We start from the raw sequence: 17,147 nt of genomic DNA, 5'->3' as shown, positions 1-17,147 counted from the left end.
GATGCCAGGGAGACTATTGGGCTCCCACTCCCACGCCCAGGCCCAGCGGGGCACTGTGAACGGAGGGGAGGGGGCTCCGGTGGGTGGTGGGGCGGGGTCCGGAGCTGCCGAGCCAGGCGGGAGCGGGCACCTCTGCTCGCCGCGTTCCGGCCTGCCTTTGGCACCCCTCTCGCCCCACACGCCCCTCCCGGGGGGCCCCTTCCCCGCGCCGCGTCCCAGGGTGCAGACTGGCCGCCATGCCTAGACCGCGGGAAGGGGTGGAGGTGGGGCCGGGACGCGGGGCTATGGGCCGGGCGCGGGGCCTTGATGCCCGCGATGCCGGGCGCATGCCTCAGCCTCCGCCGGAGCCTGAGATGGGGTCAGAGGCTGCAGCAGACGCCAGCATCTCCCCGCCGGGGCCTCGAGGACCGCGCAGCCATCGCCGCCGCCGCCTCCGCCGCCGCCACCGCCGTTTCCTGCGCTGCTGAGACCAGGCTGGAGATGGGTGAGTTGACCCTGGCATCCCAGGGAACCCGCTCCACAGCCCCTCCATCCACGCCTTCCTCCTGGCCCTCCGCCTCCATCTCCGCGCTCCTGGCACAACCACCCTCCCACGGCGTCAGGGCTCTCACAGCCTCCTCCCTCCCTGAGAGTGACCCTAGGGGCATGAGCGGGAGCCCCGGGTCAGGGGTTGGGGGCGTCGAGACAGGGAGGTGGGGGCTGGATGCCAGGGAGACTATTGGGCTCCGATGTCCCCTCCAGGCCCAGCTGGGCACTGCGAAAGGAGGGGAGGGGTCTCCGGTGGGGGGGTGGGGCGGGGTCCGGAGCCTCCGTGCCAGGCGGGAGCTGGCACCTCTGCTTGCCGCGCTCAGGCCTCGCCTTCGCACCCCTCTCGTCCCACACGCCCCTTCCGGGGAGACCTGCCCCCACGCTGCGTCCCAGGGTGCAGCCTGGTGGCAGTGCCTGGACCGCAGGAAAGTGTGGAGGTGGGGGCGTGAGAGGGGGATGTGGGCCGGGCGCTGGGTCGGGATGCCCGCGATGCCCTGCGCTCGCCCCAGACTCTGCAGGAGCTCGAGATGGGGTGAGAGGCTGTAGCAGACCCCAGTATCTCCCCGCTGGGGCCTCGAGGGCCACGCAGCCATCGCCGATGCTTCTGCTGTTGCCTCCGCTGCTGAGACCGGGCTGGAGATGGGTGAGTTGACCCTGGCGTCCAGGGTGACCTTAGCCGCAGCCCCTCCATCCCCGCACTCCTGGCCCTCAGCCTCCATCTCTGGGCTCCAGGCGCAACCCCCACCCCGCCAAGCCTTCAGGGCTCCCACAGCCCCCTCCCTCCCTGGGCGTCACCCTATGGGCTGGAGTGGGAGCCCCAGGACCAGGGGTTGGGGGCATAGAGACAAGGATGTGGGGGCGGGATTCCAGGGAGACTACTGGGCTCTGATGCCCCCTCCCCCAACAAGCTGGCCCCAGGACCTTTCCCAGGTCCTGGAGGGCAAAGCCTCATGCCTTAGATCCCTTCCCTAGGCCTGGGCAGGGGCGTTCCCTAGGCGCGGGGCTCAAAAGGCTCTTTGTGAGCTGTGTCCCCCACTCCCCAAGCCTCCAGCGGGGTCCTGGAACAGGGCGGGTGAGGAGGCTGGGACTGTGGCTGCTTGTCAGGCGGAGGGGCGTGGGGAGAGCACCCCTAGTCCTTTCCTTGGGTTTGAGGCGGGGGGGTGGGGGAGCGGCGAGGCTCAGGTGCTTTTCATTGCACTGCCCAGGGTGGGGAAAGGAACCTGGCTGGAAGAGGGCTCTATCAATATCTGCAAATATGAGTTCTGGAAGCTGGGTTGGGGAGGGGAGCCTGGATGTAAGTCAGAATGGTGGCACCTGAGCTGGAGTGCCATGAGAAGCAGAGGTGGGTCTCAGCCAGCCCTAGTAGCTGGAGGTCAGGTGACTCTCCTGGCTCTGGAAGACTCCCTAGAAGGCCTGTGGGCAGGAATACTACCCCAGAGAGACCCCTCCATGGCCCCCCAGAACTGGCACTGCCCCATCCCCATAGCACTCCTTGCCACTCCTGGGACACCAGTCCTGACCTGCCTTGATGGGGAGTTGTGGATACTGGCGGGTCACCTCCCCGGGCAGGGCAGGTACTGAAGATCCAGGCCTCCGGGTGCTGAGGAGATAGGCACAGGGTCTTGGGAAAGTCTTGAAGAGCTTCTGCCAGTCCAGGGAGGAGAGAGAAGTTGCTGGAAGAGTTGGCTTGCTCAGCACTAAAGGGAAGGGCACTCTAGGTAGAGGGAATGGCTGGGGCAGAGGATGTGAGATGTGAGCGCCTGGTCGGGGTGGAGAGTTGTGGAAGGGGGGGGTGGTCAGGCACGGGAGTGACCCACGTGAACGAAGGGAAGGAGGGCCAGGTGGAAGTGAGGTGTCAAGCCATCCCAGCGAGCTGGCACAAGCAAGCTCCCAAGGACAGCGAGGAGCTGATGGTGGGGGCAGTGCTGCCATCTGGCTCAGCAGCCCCTCTGGAGTCTGCCCAGGGTCCCTGCTGTGGTCATGGCTGCTTGGCCCACATCTGCCGGTGGCTGGACCACCCCAAGCAAGTCTGCTTTCTGAGTCTCAGTGTCCACATCTGTCAAACGGGAGACTCCTCCACAGGATTGTGGGGAGGTCTTTATGAGGTGATGAGTGTAGGGAGCCCAGCACCTGAGAAGGCCTCGGGAAATCCTTGGCCGCTGTGCCAGTATATTTACCTGGAAAACGGGGGCATTGATGTCAGCTGATGGGCCAGGCTCACTTTACCTTGTGGCGATGAGGATCCTGTGAGGGCTGGATGTGACCCAGGGAAGCCAGGGCTGGGGGCACTGCAAGTCCGTGTGCTCATGCTATTCTGGAAGAAGAGAGAAGCAGTGGGCGGTGGCTGGGGTGGGGTGGTCCTCGTTGTGCCCCTATGGGCACCTTAACCATGGCATTCAATGGACCCTGCTGTGTTCCCCAAAGCCAAAGCCTCTTTGTTCTCCTTGCTGCACAATGCACTCCTTCCTTCTAGTCAGCCCTAGCCCTGCACATGGGGGACCAGGGCTCCCTTCCAGAAGGTTCTTCAGACACTGAGACCAGCAAACACAATATCTTCCTGTGAGGGGCACTGTCATGGGCAGCCAGGTGGAGAGGACACAAACCTTAGCCCCAGGAGAATGGAAACTAGTTGGGCAGCAAAACCAGTCAGGCCTCCATGGTCTTGCGTAGTACTGTGCTGGCTGCTTAGGGGTGTGTGTGGGGGGCTGGGGTTGGGGGGATGGGGGCCTGGGCGTTGTAATAATTGCACATGGGACAGTCAAGGGCAGAAGTTAAAAGCAAGGACTCCAGATCCAGTGGCCCAGGTTCAAATCTCAACTCTGCCACTTCTTACTGTGTGAACGTGGACTGGTGACTCTGCCTCTCTGTGCCTCTGTTTCCTTGCCTCTAAAATGGGAACGAGGCACACTAGTGCTATTTGAACAGCTTGGTTCAGTTTCTAGTGAGCATTTATGCCCCCTTTTCAAGAATGGGTCTCCCAGTTCACCCCTGCGTCCTGGAAAACTACACAGCCTGCTCCAGTAGGCTATGGTCTTCCTCTTGTGTGTGAGTCCCTACAGGTGGGGCCTGCCTTTCTGTGTCCGTTACTTGGGCAGGGGGCAATGGTGTGCTGGCAACAGGCCCTCTGGGAGAAAAAGGTAGCTGATAAACAGCGTTGGCAGGTTTCCATGGTGTAAATATTCCAGCAAGGCCCATTTGAGGCTACCAACAGCTTAACCATCTCGCAGTGGGAGGTGGTCCATGCCAGCTTTAGCACCCAGGCATTCAGTAGGTGCTTAATAAATGATGGTTGAATAAGGAGAGAAGGCTCCAGAGACTTGGAGAGCTGTCAGGCCATACTGTACTGAGAGAGGGAGGCATCTGACAGGCTGAGGCCAGGACAAGAGACCACTCTGAATAAGTAACCCGTGGTGAGATGGAGGGCAGAGGGGAAGGAGGACTGGTGTCCTCCCTTCCTGGGAACCTCTGCACCTCTGACCCTGCGTCACTTCTGCTCTGGATCCTCTTGACCTTGGCCTGGTTTCGGCTGTCTGCACAGAATGACCTAACTGGATCCCAAGCATTAACCTGACAGAGCTCTGAGAAATGGTCCAGACGGGTCTCAAACGTCAGATTCTATTCCCTTGCTTATGCTGTTCCCTCTGCCTGAATGTCTGTTCCACCCACTTCTTCCTATGTGCCCTGAAACTCTGTCACCCTTTAAAAGCCTCCTCCACCCCAAATCCCACCGACCCTCCTCCCCTTCTGCTGTTTCTCTGGCCTTGCAGCCCCTCTCGTGTGCACCCTGCCTGCCCATAAAAATATTAGTAGCTGACATTGCATCTGGACAGCAACCTATGATAGAGGTACCGTGATAATCCCTTTTGCAGATGGGGGAATGGAGGCTCTGTCTTGTTAATGACCACCCATCTTTTGCCTCTCGGCTTTAGCATCCGTTCGTTGTTCAGAGAGGCTCCTTGCTGTGGGCTAGGCAGAGCACCACTTCTCTTTCTTCAGTGTGTTTGCTGTGGCGTGTTCCACTAGGCCGTGAGTCCCTATCATATAGGAGCTTAAATGAATGAATGGAATGAATGAGTGAATGACTTTCAGCCCCAGGGAGCATCCCTGTTCTTTTACCCATTCCTCCTCCCTTTCCATCCCTGTGGGAGGAGACTGACCCTCCAGAGGGCATCCTCACACCATGGAGGGATGGTCACAGGGACCCTGCTTAGCCACACCTGCCAGAAGGGAAGGGGAAGTGAGGCTTTGGGTGGGGCTGAAAGCAGGAATGGTAGAAGGGTAGTGGACCACCCTCCTGTGGTCCAGAGTGGGGCTTACATGGGCCCACAGCACTGCCTGTAACCCAGGAAGTTAACGGGGTCCCAAAATACGTTTTCTTGCACTGCCCCAAATGGAAATTCCTCTGTTGGCCCACTTATTTTCATTTTATCTAGAAAAATAAAGTTGGAAATAATCATTCACACACCCTAATTACTCCGTTGCTTTATGAATTTAGAGCCTGTTTGGCTCTAGACTTTGGCTCCTGCTGAAGGAGGAATCCCCTGGGAGGGGCAGGATGAGGTGCCAAGGCAAGAGGCCAGAGCCTGCTCTGACGCTGGGGCCTCCTCGGGGTCTGCCCTCCAGTTGCCCTCTCCTAGCAGGCTGGGAACTTCCCAGAAGCAGCAGCCCAGATGGGGGTCTGAGCAAGGGAAGGTGGCCAGTGGCAGTCTCCAGGATTCTGGTTGACCGGGGCCCATAATGGATGACTCCCCAGGCTGTTCTACCCCACCTTGACCTCTGAGTCATAATAATTTGCTGCTATTTCTTGAGCACTTACTATGTGCTGGGCGCTGGGCCAAGCACTTTGTCGGCATCATCTCAGCTATGCCTGCTAACTTCCCTTGAAGCAGGTACTATTATTCTCCCCATTTGGCAGTTTGAGGGTGCCTGGGGCCCGGGGCTCAGGGCCGGGAAGTGGTGGGGCTGGGATTGTATCCAGCCTGTATGACCCCCATAGCCAGATGGGGCCCCTTGGATAGGCCCCTCAGTCACTCAAAATGGAACGGCCTCTGAAGCCTGGACGCCCGAGACAAACACGTCACTGGTGTCCTGGACTCCAGGCCACCCTCCTTATGGCCCTTATTGCCACTCCCTTCTTCCCCATAGTCCTGGGACTCTGTCTCTGGAAGCCCCGTGTAGCCTCACCTGGGCGGCTTGGGGAAAATACAGACTTCCCAGGCCCTGCCACACCCCGCTGAGTCAGAATCCCACTACGGGAGAGGGGGCTGGAAACCCAGATTTTCAAATGTTGTCCTGGGGATACAGAGGCCTGCAGACTCCCAGAACCGCTGCCCGGACCAGTGGAGTTCAGGCTGCTTTAAGAGACTCCCTTGCCCTTAACCCAGATCCCTATGACCCTGCCCCCACTTGTGTTCTCAGCCTCTGCCCCCTGCTACCCTAACCCAGCACTGCACACATCACACCATACTCACCCCCCACGCCCCAATTTGCCTTTATCCAGGAACCTGCTGCTGCTGTTTCCTTCTGGAAACAGGTCCCAGCTGACCACAGACCCCCACAGAGCTTGTGTAATACTCTGGACCGGTCGATCGTGGCCCCACTCTTGCTAACCCGGGCCTGGCACCCAGCCTGGGGGAATCATGGTGAGTGAGCGATGGTGGCCTGGGAAGGCAGAACAAGGGGGGGCTGCCCATGACAGGTGGGGCTTCTAGGCTGGGCGCACAGGCACTCTCTGGGGGCCGGCACGTTGCCTAACATGCAAAAGGCATTTGATGACTGTTTCTTAACTGCTTAATGAATGGTGCTGGGTCATGTGACAGGTGAGGGCCACTTCCAGAAGCAGTGCAGATTGGCCGGTTTAGGCAAAAGATGGAGAAGGTGTCTTCCGGGCCATCTCTGAGGACCGTGAATATTAATGGTCCGAACTCATTTATGGCTCGGATGGGAGTGAGGGGCTGGTGCTTTCTTGCTTTATTTCATTTCAGTATCTCAGGAGCCCTGGGAGGGGGTGCTGATGTAATCCTTATTTCGTTCAATGGAAACTGAGCCCTAGACAGGTGACTTAGTAAGGTCACACAGCTGGGAGGGGTCCTGCAGAACGGAGCCTTGCCCATTGTGCAAAAAAATAAATAAATAAATGAGTCTGCACTCTACAGTTTATGAAGCAGTAACACATTATCTCAGTTGGTTCTAGCTGTGGCTTGGAGGTGTGGCTCTACATTTTCACCTATGCCTACATCCCAGGGTCAGAAAACCTGCATCCAGGGGCCTTCTGTGTCTCTAAGGGACGGTGATGGGAAGAGATCCTGCCTCTGGGCTGGCGGGAGAGAGAAACAAAGAGGCAGTGTTGGGGGCTCTGGCACATAGTAGGTGTTTGGGAACCCCTGTGGTCAGTTCAGGCAGAGCCAGCTCTGGTCCCATCTGGACCTTGGAATAGCCCAGATCAATCTCCAGTCTTTGAGCCAAGGCCTACAGGGTGTGGGTGACGGGTCCAAGGTCATATCTGCCATTAGGACTAGAGCAGAGGGTGTGAGACTCCTCCACCATGGCGGAGAGGTCCAGGGAATGGGGCAGGGGCATTCTGTCTGTGCGGGATGACCTCTGTCAGAGCCATTAAACCACAGAGCCTGGCCCCAAAGGGCCCACAGGCAAACCCCTTCTCAGGGGTGTCCAGGACTGCTGTGGGGCCTGGCGTGTTATTGCTGTCATGGAAGTTCGAGACCATACCTGAGTAGGGGCAGTGGTCCTGCAGCCACCAGTGGGGGATGTAACAGACTCTGTGGTATGCCTCCAGGCACTGGCATGTGGGGAGGGCAAAATGCACCAGCATCCCGCCCAGACTAGAATCCAGGTGCTGGCTTCCCCCACACACACCTCCCCCACCCTTGCCCCGCCCCGCCGCTGGGCCTTTGCAGATGCTATCCCTCTGTCTGCAGTGGCCTTCCCCTCCTCTCCTGGCAGGTGCTGGCTCATCCTTTAAGACCTCCAGGAAGCCCTGCCTGACTCCCACCCCAAGGGCCAGGCTGAACCACCCTGCCAGGATTTCCATCTGGCTGCTCCACAAGATGCTGAGAACCTTGAGGGCCTGGTCTGAGATGCCAGCGGAGCGGACAGGGAAAGCAGCTGTAAGGTGCAGCCCAGTTCAGGCGACTGTCCCTGCAGCCCAGAGAGGAGACCAGGCTGGGGAACCTTGAGGCCAGATAGCTAGCCAAACATGCCCATTTCACAGAGGGACGGTTGAAGGCCCAAGGTGCTTGGGACTGACCCAGAGCACCCTGGGGAGTGGTTGGTAGCCCCTTTGTGGCTTGTAAGAGGAGAGCCCAGGGCTATGTGGCCGTACCCCTCCCCCACTCCGGTCGCCAGCTGGAGCATTTGTCTGCAGGATCCAGGTCAGGTCTGAGGGGGATGGGAAGAAGCCCAGGAGAGCAAAGTCCCCAGGGCTCAGGTCTGCACTCGGTCTTCCCATGTGGAGGACAAAGCTCCTTAGAGAAAATGCTTGCTGTCCAAAAGCTGGCAGGAAATCCACATCGATAGCTCATTCCAGCAAGAAGGTGTACGGGAAAAAAAGCCTGTGAGAACTTAGGCCCAAATATTAGCCCCAGGGATGGTGGGTGATATTACCCTTCTTTCGCTGTGATTTTCACATTTCCTAGGTTGTAGGTGAAACCTTTATAACCAGAAAAATGAAGTTACCGTGTAAAGGAGAGAGGTCTAAGAAAAGGTGCCCTGAGAGCAGCCAGCTCCCTATTCATGAGACTCTGGGGTCACCAAGTATCAGTGGCTTCCAGAGGGACCCTGGCCCCGGGCCCATCCCCCAGAACAGGCGCACCTGGGGCAGACAGCTTAGCCTGTGTGTCTCTCTTTCTCGGAATTTGGGTCAGAGAGAGTCCAGACCTGGGACTACTGGGATGTAGCACACCCAGAATTCCATTCAAACCTCTGCTGTCCTTTCTGTCATGTGGGTTAGACCTCAGGGCCCTCGCCTTCCCACCTCCACCTGGAAAGCCACCCCACCCCAGGCTGCCCTCTGCCCCTCCCAGCCAGAGGTGGTCCTAGGGCTATTTGCTTCACCTCCATCCGGGTGCCCAGGTGGGTGTGTAGCACTGTTGATTGCCTTCCTTACTGACTCCGGCCCCGAAGTGCCTTTCCAGGGGGTCTTCCTACAATGTAGTCAAGTTCGACCTCGTGGAAATGGTCTTTGGAATCACAGCTGAGCCTTGATCCTGGGTGAGGATTCGATCTCCATCTCCCCCTTATACCTAGTACAGAGCACCCATTCATTCGATCAGCTGTTATTCAGCCAAGTGCCAGGGCCCAGGCTAGGTGCCAGGGGCACAGATCTGCTGACTTGAGGGTGTGATGTGTCTGTGTTTTTGAGCACGTGTTTTGTGCACATCACCTGCACGCACACACAGCGTGAGCATCTCTGTCATATGTGAACTCAGGTCTTTGAGGCTGTGACAGCGTGTAATCCTGCCGGGACTCCGGGCACACCTGGTTAATTCATTCTGCAAGTGTTTAACAGACACCCACTAAGGAAGTACCAGGCTCTGACACCAAAGAAAAATGACCCAAGGTCTCTGTCCTCGGGAAGTGCCATCTTGGGGGCTGTTGCCATGCGGACTGGTGGGGGCAGAAGCCAGCAGGGCTGGGGGTGGTCAGAAACGTGGTCCTGGAGACACAGGGAAGAGTGGGGAAGAGTGTTCCTGCCCAGCTGTGAGTATGATCTCCAGTATCCCCTTCAGCCCAGTGACCTGGGGCCTGGGACAGGCCTCCCCAGCTATTTTCATGCCCTAAAGCAGCCCTGAGGGCCGACGGAACTGGAGCTCCAGGTGGTGACCTGTGGGCCCCGACTGCTGAGGGCTGGGAGAGAATACAGGGAATGTATTCCGCGAGAGCGGACATCCCTCTCTTGTTCCGACCTTAGAGGGGAAACTCCCATTTTTCCCCACTGAGGATGATATTAGCATTGGGTTGTTAATATATGGCTTTTATGATCTCGAGGTATGCTCCTTCTCTCCCTCCTTTCTTGAGGGTTTTTATCAAGAAAGGATGCTGTATTTTTTCAAATGCTTTCTCTACATCTATTGAGAGGGTCATATGGTTCTTGCCCTTTCTTTTGTTGATGTGATGAATCACATTAATTGTTTTGCAGATATGGAAACAGCCCCGCATCCCAGGTATAAATCCCGCTTGGTCGTGGTGAGTAATACTTTTCATGTATTGTTGGATCCAGTTAGCTAATATCTTGTTGAGAATTTTTGCATCCATGTTCCTCAGGGAACGTTGTCTATAGTTCTCCTTTGTAGTGGGGTCTCTGACTGGTTTTGGAATCAAGGTAGTGCTGGCTTCATAGAAAGAGTTTGCAAGTTTTCCTTCCATTTCTATGTTTTGGAACAGTTTCAAGAGAATAGGTGCTAACTCTTCCTTAAATGTTTGGTAGAATACCCCCCTGGAAAGCCATCTGGCCCTGGACTCTTGTTTTTTGGCAGATTTGTGATTACTAATTCAATTTCCTTACTGGTTATTGGTCTGTTCAAATTTTCTATTTCTTCCTGTTTCAGTGTTGGTAGTGTATATGTTTCTAGGAATTTGTCCATTTCTTCCAGATTGCCCATTTCATTGGCATATAATTGCTCATACTATTCTCTTGTTATTGTTTTTATTTCTGCTGTGTTGGTTGTGATCTCTCCTCTTTCATTCTTGATTTTATTTATTTCGGCCCTTTCCTTTTTTCTTTTTTGACCAGACTTGCTAGTGGTTTATCAATTTTGTTAATTCTTTCAAGGCACCAGATTCTGGCTTGATTGATCTGTTCGACTGGTATTTTTCTGTTTTTTTTTTCTGTTTTTTTGTTTGTTTTGATAGCATTAATTTCTGCTGTAATCTTTAGTATTTCCTGTCTTCTGCTGGTTTGGGGTTTTATTTGCTGTTCTTTTTCCCGCTCCTTAAGGCGTAAGGTTAGGTTGTGTATCTAAGATCTTTCTTCCTTCTTTAGGAAGGCCTGGATTGCTATATATTTTCCTCTTATAACCACCTTTGTTGTGTCCCAGTGGCTTTGGGTTGTGGTGTTATCCTTTTCATTGACTTCCATATACTTTTCAATTTCCTCTTTAACTGCTTGGTTGGCTCATTCATTCTTTAGTAGGATGTTCTTCAGTCTCCAAGTATGTGTTACCTTTCCCAATATTTTCTTGTGGTTGATTTTGAGTTTCATAATGTTGTGGTCTGAAAATATGCACGATATGATCTCAATCTTTTTGTACTTACTTAGGACTGATTTATGTCCCAGTATATGGTCTATTCTGGAGAATGTTCCATGTGCACTGGAGAAGAAAGTATATTCTGCTTGTTTAGGATGAAATGTTCTGAATATATCTGTTAAGTCCATCTGGTCCAGTGTGTCATTCAAAGCCATTGTTCCCTTGTTGATTTTTTTTTTTTTGATTAGATGACCTGTCCATTGCTGTGAGTGGGCTGTTGAAGTCTCCTACTATTATGGTATTACTATCGATGAGTTTTTTTGTTTGTGATTAATGGATTTACACACTTGGGTGCTGTCACATTTGGCGCATAAATGTTTACAATTGTTAGGTCTTCTTGGTGGATAGACACCTTGATTATGACATAATGCCCTTCTGCATCTCTTGATAGAGTCTTTATTTTAAAGTCTAGATTGTCTGATATAAGTATGGCTACTCTAGCTTTCTTTGGTTGACCATTAGCATGATAAATGGTTCTTCATCCCCTTATTTTCAATCTGAAGGTGTCTTTAGGTCTAAACTAGGTCTCCTGTAAAGAGCATATAGATGGACCTTGTTTTCTTATCCATTCTGTTACCCCATGCCTTTTGATTGGAGCATTGAGGCCACTGACATTTACAGTGAGTACTGAAAGATATGAATTTATTGCCATTATGATGCTTGTACACTTTGAATTTCTGTGGTGTTCTCTGCTCCTTTCTAATCTTTGTTCCTTTTGGTATATATATATGCATATATATGTATGTATGTATGTATATATTTTTTCAACTTTTCTTCCCTCAGAAAGTCCCCCTTAAAATTTCTTGCAGGGCTGGTTTAGTGGTCACAAATTCCTTTAATTTTTGTTTGTCTGGGAAACTTTTTCTCTCTCCTATTTTGAGTGACAGCCTTGTTGGATAAAGAATTCTTGGCTGCATTTATTTTTTTATTTTATTTGTTTAATGTTTATTTTTGCAGAGAGAGAAAGACAGAGACAGAGCATGAGCAGAGGAGGGGCAGAGAGAGAGGGAGACACAGAATCCGAAGCAGGCTCCAGGCTCTGAGCTGTCAGCACAGATCCCTTCGCGGGGCTCGGACTCACAGACCGCGAGATCATGACCAGAGCTGAAATCGGACGCCTAACCGACTGAGCCACCCAGGTGCCCCTGCATATTTTTCTGATTCAGCACCCTGAATATATCCCGCCACTGCTTTATGGCCTGCCAAGTTTCTGTGGATAGGTCTGCTGCAAACCTGATATGTCTTCCCTTTTAGGTCAGAGAACATTTTTTTTTCCCTTGCTGCTTTCATGATTCTCACCTAGCCTGAGTATTTTGTGAATTTGACTATGATAAGCCTTGTTGATGGTCGGTTTTTGTTGAATCTAATGGGGGTCCTCTATGCTTCCTGGATTTTGATGTCTGTGTCTTTCCCCAGGTTTCGTAAATGTTTTCCGCTATGATTTGCTCACATAAACCTACTACCCCTATATCTCTCTCTTCCACTTCTGGGACCCCTATGATTCTGATGTTGTTCCTTTTTAATGAGTCACTGGTTTATCTGATTAAATTGTGCTCTTTTGCCTTAAGCTCCCTCTTTTTTTTCTGCTTCGTTATTCTTTATAAGTTTGTCTTCTATATCGCGGATTCTCTGTTCTGCCTTGTCCATCCTTGCCGCCACTGAATCCATCCGTGATTGCAGCTCAGTTATAGTATTTTTAATTTCATTCTGGCTATTTTTTACTTCTTTTATCTCTGCAGAAAGGGATTCTAATCTATTTTCAACCCCAGCTAATATTCTTATTATCGTGAATTTAAATTCTGGTTCAGACATCTTGCTTGTACCTGTGTTGGTTAAATCCCTGGCTGTTGTTTATTCATGCTCTTTCTTTTGGGGTAAATTCCTACTGAATTCTGTGGTTTGGGTTGTGCAGACTGTTGTGTTAGTCCTCCAATCAGTGTTCTAGGCGTGTAGGATGGTTTCGTGTTGGCCTGGCTGTATTTCATGGATGGGAGACACACACAAAACTTCCATGCTGTTCCGCCATCTTGGCCTCTCCCCCCATTCACAAATATTTTAAAAACTTATCTCAGGGTGCCTGGGTAGCTCAGTCGGTTAAGCATCCAACTTAGGCTCAGGTCATGATCTCACAGTATGTGAGTTTAAGCCCCACGTGTTGTTCGCATTGGGTTCACCACTGTCAGTGCAGAGCTTGCTTCAGATCCTTTCTCCCTCTCTCTCTGCCCCTGCCCTGCTGGCTTCCTTGGTCTCTCTTAAAAATAAACAGTTAAAAATAATTATCTCAATAGATGTGAAATAAACATCTTTTAACATTCCATATTCATTCATGACGGAACTTAGAAAACTAGTATTATAAGGGAACTTGCTTAATATACTTGTAGCAGAAAGACCCTAAGTGACCCCATAATATCTGTCCTTTAGTGTTGTCACCTTTTCTTTATAATTATTTTCTCTTAAGATCTGTGACTTGACTCTAGCTATTAGAATATGGCAAATGTAAAGGAATGTTGCAGACATAATTCAGTTAATTCAGAGTCAGTCAAAAGAGGATTATGCTAGGCAAACCTGATCTAATCACGTGAACACCCTCCAAGGAGGACTGCGCCTTCTCTGAAGTGACATTCTCCTTGCTGGCCTCCGAAACTAAGCGGCTATATTGAGGAAGTCTACGTGGCCAAGAACAAGGAACAGCCTTGCTCTAGGCTGAATATTTGTGTCCCCACTCACCCGAATACATGTGTTAACTCTTAATGTTCAACGTGATAGTATTTAGAAGTGGGGGATTTGGGAAATGATGAAGTCACGAAGGTGGAGCCCTCCTGAATGGGATTAGTGCCCTTATAAAGGAGGGCTGTGAGAGCTCCCTTGGCCCTGCGCCAAGCAGGAAGACCAGAGTCCATGAACCAGGAAGCAGGCCGTCGCTGTACACTGAATCTGCCAGTGCCTTAATTTTGTACTTCCCAGCCTCCAGAAGGGTGGAAATAAAACTTTCTTTTTCATAATCCTATGGCATTTTGTTAGAGCAGCCCAAAAGGACTAAGACAAGTGTCTGGGAACCCTTGGGACCTAAGCCTCCAACTAGCCTCCAACTAGCAAAGAGCTGTGGAAATGAGTCCAGTCATACAGTCACAAGGAAATTCTCTTAAAAACAAACTCAATGGGCTTGGAAGCAGATTCTTCCCCATTGAAGCACCCAAATGGGGAAGCGCAGTCTAGCAGACACCTTGGCTAAGCCTTGTGAGAACCTGAACAAAGGACCCAGCTAAGCCATTGCTTAGCTTCTGGCCCATAAAAATGTGAGATAAATGTGTGTGGCTTTAAGGCGCTGTGTTGATGGTGATCTGTTGTAAATGGCAAGAGCAAACTAAGAGACTAATAAGACATAAACTTTTAAAAACCCCACTATCTACATAGTTATAGGAAACTACTTTTACATGTTGCAATTTCAAGAAGACATGAACACTCACTATCCTCACATTTACTCAACATCATTCTTATAGTAGGAAACAAAAAAAAATGAAAGCTCTAGGAATTGGAAACAAAAATGCCACTATTTATAGATTATATGTCGCTGCATGTACCAAATGCAAAGGAATCTGCAGATAAAACACTCGAGTAAGAAACAATATATTGTGGGGAATAAGCTTAGACAATTAAAAGACTAGGTGTTTGGAAAAATCAGTATAAGAAATGTCTTTCCTTACAAACTGTTGACTGATTCGATGCAATTCCAATGAGAAACAGCTTTGGAGAGCTTGCCAAGTTGATTATAAAAGACCTGTGGAGCCCTTCCTTCCTTTCTTCTTTCTCATCCCCAACACTTTAGTTCCCAGTCCTAGAAACAGAGGCATGGAGTTGGGGTCCAGAGTGAGGTGTTGGAGCTTAGAATGGGGAAGGCATTACGTGCGGTAAGGTCACCCTGAACCGTGTTGGAGCTCAAGTGACAGCATCCCTGAAAAGTGAATGGTATAGAATAATGAAGTATCACAAACTCAACAGGGTAGGGAGGCATCTGCACAGGGGAAGAATAGCCCAGTGTGGGTTTTCAGAACCTGCAGGGGGCAAATCACCTGCAGAAGAGGTGGCCTGGCACAGGGTGTCTGAGAAAGGAGATATTTACATATCTCAAAGTACTTCCCCATAAAATACTAAATAATTGGAAAGTGGAAAGTTAACATTCCAGGCGAGAAACCTGGCAGATACTACCTCCGGTGGCCAACATTAACATCACCATTATGGGGACAAATCAAAATTGTAGGTCACATGATAGGATGCAAAGAGTAGGTTGTAGTGATACTCTTGCTAAACATGTATGGTCTGAATTTTACCATAAGGAAACCTAAGAAAAATCCACATTGAAAGACATTCCACATTACTGGAATTTACTCGTCAAAAGGTTAAAAGTCATGAAAGTCAAGGAAAGACAAAGGAACTGTTCTAGAGTGAAAGAGACTAAGACATACAACTGAATTCAATACATGGCTCTGAACAGGACCTTCCTTGGTATAACGTATACTACAGATAAGTGACCAAACTTAAAAAGAATTATGAGGAATAAATGATAGAATTATACTTAACCCTTGAACAAAACAGTTTTAATGGGTGCACTGACTACACACAGATTTTTTTTTTTCAGTACTGGAAATGTATTTTCTTTTATAATTTTCTTCATGGTATTTTTTTCTGTAGCTTTATTTTAAGAATAGAGTATGATACATATACAAAAGATTATTGGTAGTAGTAGTAGTGGTTAAGTCTTTGGGGGTCAAAATTTGTTCATGGCTTTTTGACTGTGGAGGGTGGGGTCAGAGCCCTTAACCCCATTGTTCAAGCGTCCAGTGTATTACAGTTAATGTTCTGATTGTGAAGGTTGTATGGTAGTTATGTGGAATGTACTGACTTGTAGGATTTAAATGCTACAGGAATCAGGCATCCCATTAGCAATTTACTTGCAAATGGCTTTGGGGCGGGGGGGGGAGTTCTTTTTTTTTTCTCTAATTTTTACTTTCTCTAACTTTGTTTCTAAAAAGCAAATCAAAAATAAATAAATAAATAACTAGGAAAGGTGAAAAGCCTTTGGCAAATCTTATTTCTCCATGTGGAAAGAGCTACGAATCAGTGTTTACAATTAAAATCATAGATAGGTTTTATGGCACTATAAAAAAAAATGTAATATGACAAACATTGTCAATAGCCATAGCAGGAATACATCAAAATAATGTCTAAATCTTTAGGCCCACATATAGTCATAAAAATTGGAAAATACAAAAAGCCATCCATGAACACTACTGAAGTATTAATGACAACTTGGTTGTTTGGGTGCTGTTCAAACCGCTGGTAGTGGAGCAGTCTGATGTATGTAAAACCCTCTAGTGCTGGTTTCCATGTACAAAATGTGCTTAAAAGTTAATGAGATGCCAAGAAACATAGTTTAAAATATTATAAAGATTTTCATTACACACATATGAAACAAAAACATTTTCCTTTAATCAAGACTTTGCTGTATATTGTGTTCAATTGGGAAACAATTAAAATGTTTTGAAAGCATCCAGTAAATTTTTTCTATTTATTTTTCAAATCATATAATTTTTGTTCAAAATCTGTACATATTCTCGTGATGCTTTCCATACAGGATCTTGATTTATAATTGAATCATCAGTAGATACTAAAGGATTTCTACAGGATCCTCATTCAAATTCGGTAGCAGCTGAAAAGGAAAAGAAAGAATTATTTTCTTTCTCCAAAATAATTTTCAACTACAAGTGATTAAAAAAAAAAGAAGAAGAAAAGAAAAAAAAAGAAAAAGAAAAAAAGAAAGTTGGGGCCTTTATGATGTTAAGAAAAATGAAAAATACCTACGTACAACTGCAATATGAAACCCAAGATTAGTATTAAATATATTTTGCTCAGGGTTGCACACTGAATGCTATTGTGGATACATATCAGAGTTTCTGGTTTTTTCATTACAAGGTGAAATTACAAGATGAGGACACAGTCCACCCTGAACAATCATAAACTATAAACTGAAAAATCAAACAGGCATTTCCAAACAGAGCCAAGTAAACAGATGTAAGTGACAGGTATGAAACACAGCACTACTGGAACATACGGAAGGGACATCCCAGTTTTGTGTCAATATTGTCTGCTCTTTGGTGAAAGTGATATGTCAGCTGATACCTGAAGGACAAGGAAAAAGTATGCTAGGTAGAGGGAAGAAGCACATACAAAGAGCTAGAAGTGAGGAAGAACACTTGTGCAATTATGAGTAATTTAGTTTGACAAGGTGCTAGAGCAAAGCAGCAGAGTAGGGCAAATAGTGAGAGACAAGGCTGAATCATCTGGCAAGAAGCAAACTGA

General features: G+C 49.5%; 1 protein-coding gene and 1 long non-coding RNA gene across 2 annotated transcripts in view; one reads left to right on the top strand and one right to left on the bottom strand.

Moving 5' to 3' along the window:
• Positions 1–450: 450 nt before the first annotated feature.
• The window catches only part of LOC122236322, a 28,008-nt gene continuing 11,311 nt past the window's right edge, over positions 451–17,147 (top strand). Inside the window, exon 1 of the long non-coding RNA XR_006214390.1 lies at positions 451–484. This is a non-coding gene — a long non-coding RNA (uncharacterized LOC122236322). The remainder of the gene's footprint in view (positions 485–17,147) is intronic.
• Positions 16,256–17,147, bottom strand: part of LOC102955594 (ankyrin repeat domain-containing protein 26-like) — a 103,046-nt gene continuing 102,154 nt past the window's right edge. The window contains exon 27 of the mRNA XM_042977189.1: positions 16,256–16,497. The gene's annotated coding sequence lies outside the window, so the exon portion shown is untranslated. The remainder of the gene's footprint in view (positions 16,498–17,147) is intronic.

This window comes from Panthera tigris (assembly GCF_018350195.1).
Source record: "Panthera tigris isolate Pti1 chromosome F3 unlocalized genomic scaffold, P.tigris_Pti1_mat1.1 chrF3_random_Un_scaffold_83, whole genome shotgun sequence".
NCBI classification, from domain to species: Eukaryota; Metazoa; Chordata; class Mammalia; order Carnivora; family Felidae; genus Panthera; species Panthera tigris.
Note: the sequence above shows the minus strand (reverse complement) of the source record. Positions and strands in the feature narration are given on the sequence as shown.